Source organism: Vulpes lagopus, chromosome 4, assembly GCF_018345385.1.
Source record: "Vulpes lagopus strain Blue_001 chromosome 4, ASM1834538v1, whole genome shotgun sequence".
Classification (NCBI taxonomy): domain Eukaryota; kingdom Metazoa; phylum Chordata; class Mammalia; order Carnivora; family Canidae; genus Vulpes; species Vulpes lagopus.
In genome coordinates, this window is record NC_054827.1 from 150,665,179 (window position 1) to 150,668,619 (window position 3,441).

Consider the following 3,441-nt stretch of genomic DNA (forward strand, 5'->3'; position numbering starts at 1 on the left):
CCTCCGTCTGCCCCAAGGTAGGAGATAGCGAAGCAGGATTGTGAAGGAAACCACTGAGCTACCTGTGCTCATAACAACTACACTATATGCTTCTCCCGGGGAATGGCAGCTACTGGAGGCATCTTCACCAATATCTGATAGAAGAGTCTATGTTTGTAGTCTACCCTACTGTATAAACATTTGCATTTAGCTGCTGAAATGGGATATTTGCTATGCATTCCCTGAAATTTATTCCGAAAATACAAAAAGCTTTGTTTGATCATTGCCCAAATGCACTCTCAATTATTCTTCAAGCTAGTTTCCTTGGATGGGTATTGATGGGATTTACGCTCACAGAGAAATCCAGCTGACATGCAAACAAAGACAAGGAGAAGGCTTAGCTACAAGCTAGTATCACCCATAATGATTGACCTTGTACTGTGAATTTTAACTGTCAAGCAATTGAATTTCAGACTCCAAGCAAAAGTAAAATTGTTACATGAGCATAAGGATAACATCATGAGTTTGCACTAAGGCAAGGAAGAAATCGGGTATCATACTGTCATTATTTGGTAGACATGAAGGCCATCTGCAAAAGTTCACTTACCTGGGGAGAATACAATTAGAATTCGGGTAATAAACTGGTTCACCAGACACCAAGACAAATGCACTGAGGATTCATTTCAATACATCAATATACAGCAATGATTTCAGGTATTTTGGAGTCCCTAGCAGAAGAAAAACACGATTTATTAAAAGTATAATGATGTTATGGCATCATCATGGATATAATATATTTTTATGCGAGGAAACCAAATAAAGTCTGGTATTTCTTTTTACCTGAATGTGGTGTGCTTTTTTGTTTGTTTGTTCTTTGCTTTTGGTTTTGTTTTTCAGAAAAAGGTGCCACATGTACTTGGCCGCCTATTTCTGACATCTTTATTGATGTTATTCAATACTATTCCGTTAGCACCTGCTATGGGATGACCTGCAGCCCCCCAAATTTATATGTGGGACACTAAGTCCTAGTACCTCAGAACGTGACTATATTTGGAGATACGGCCTTTGAAGGGGTGATTAAGTTATAACGAGGCCTTTGCAGTGGACTTACTCTGATACGACCTGGGCTTTTATAAAAAGAGGAAATTTGAATGTACAAAAAGACATCAGTGATACACAAACAGGAAAAGACCATTTGAGGACATGGTGAGGAAGGGGCCATGTGCAAGCCAAGAAGAGTTCAGGTCTCGGAAGAGAGCACACCTGCCAGCATCTCAGTCTCAGACATCCAGCCTCCAGGACTGTGAGAAAATACAATTTTATTGTTTAAGCCACCCAGTCCGTGGTATTCAGTTATGGCCACTCTAGTAAACTAATACAATGACTCCCCTTTAGTATATTTTGTCACACTGACTGGAAGTCTCTCTCTATTCATAAGACATCCGATAGGTTAGTGTTCTTGATATTAGACTGAGAAAGCTAATTCTTTTCTAAAACGTAAATATAAAGCGATTGTGTTTTTCAGACTATTCTTTGTCACGAAGTCTTAATACATTCTGAAGAATAAAAATGCTCATTTTTTAAATAATAAATAAGGACAGTTTAGGGGGGAATCAGTGTAGGATGGATTAGAACCAAAGAGTCCAGGGTTTGAATCCCTGCTCTGCCCTGGGAGAAATTACTTAACCTCTTTTTCTGGTTACTCAGCCAGTTCTAGGACCACTTGTGAATATCAGTTGTGTCCAACAGTGACCGTGGAGAGAGGGCTAGGTCAGTGGGGAAGGACATCTGGTTGTTCTTCCAAAGTAGCCAAGCAGCCAGCCCAATTGTGATTCAACTCCTTGCCAGATCTCAGTGGATGGAAAGGTAATCTCATCTTGTGTTTTCTCTTAATAAGCAACCAAATTATGACAGCCAGAAAGCCACATCCACTGATCTCACTATCCATACTGTTCATGGGATGAAGATATCTATTGCAATCAGAAAGGACTCTGGTTTAGGGGTAGAAAAATCTGGTGAAGATGCCAGAACTGGTTTGCTACGTGTCCGTGTCACTCTGGACTTAAAGATTAGTAGCAATTTAAATTTTTAAAAAGCTCCTCCAGTGACACTGAAGATAAAATTTGGAAATGAATATACTATACTAATTATAAGCTTTGAAAGAACAAAAAAACAAGTCTCCGTTTTCACAGTTTTGTCTCTAGTTCCTTGCAAAATCTACAGTACAGAATCAGGAATCAACATATACTGGTTGAATGAATAAATGATTATGATCTTCTGGAAAACACAGGAATTAATACTCATTACACAGATGTTGCCGATTAAAAGAGACAAATGACATATATTACTGGGCAGAGAAGGTGCTCATGAAAGGGTAGTTTTGAGATTATCATTCATTCATCTTATTTTATTTTTTTTCCTGTTACACTGTGACCAGTTTGCAAGGCAGCAGAGCTACAAAAGGTCACATTTTCCCCAAGTCTACTCCAAAAACAGATGTGCAAACCGTGATGATATCATGCCACCATTAATTCAAGCTTTAAAACGCAAGTTTTCTGCCACAGAGTCAATATATGAAACTATTTCTTGGGTGGTTCATTATAAGGAAAATCTTCATTGGCAAAATTAATGGATTCCAAATTTCAATTGCTTGAACGCACGTGTTTCCGTATGGCACAGAGGTGGTTTTCTTCCGCGTGCTAGGCATCCACCTCCTCCTCAGTCGCCCTCTAGAGTCTTTCTGTCTCTGTGTTCAGCGGTGGGGGGATGTGGAAAGCAAGCCGGAAGAGGACACGGACCACTTCCTAAATATCTTACCTTGAAAATGATGCGTTAACATTTCTGCCCGCAGGCCAAAGCCAAAGCTAGCTAAAGGCTTACACCTACAGGAATCTGGAAAATGAAGCCCCTGCCTGGGAAACTGCTTTGCAAAGACAGTTCCTTGATATGCACATTTGGGGGGCCGTGCTAACCATCTATGTCACTGATGCCCACCGTGGGTCAAGCACGGAGTCAGGAGAACGTCACAAGACACGGTGGCACACGATCTGAGCCTGGAATAAAGAGTAGGCATTATCCAGGAGGAGGGGCAAGAAGAGAATCCCAGAAGCAGTGACCAGCAGGTTAGATCCAGCAGATGCGAGGAGGAAAATAAGGGAGTCCCATCTCGCTTCCACACTAACTGTGTGGTAGTGAGTAGTGGAAGATGAGTCTAGAGGGAGGAGCTGAAGACGAAGAGCCTAAATGTCATTATAACAACACCCTATCTTCTCATTCAGCTCTCTCTTCCCCTCAGAGTCTCCATTGATTGGGTCTAGGTCCTCACAAACAATCCTTCTCATTCTTGCTCATTCATGAGGATAATCTGCTTGCTAGACAGGCCACTAAAAGGGAAATCTTTCCTATTCAATGACTGACCTTTTAATTCTCCCAATTGACTGTGTAGATAAAGCCTGGTCATGT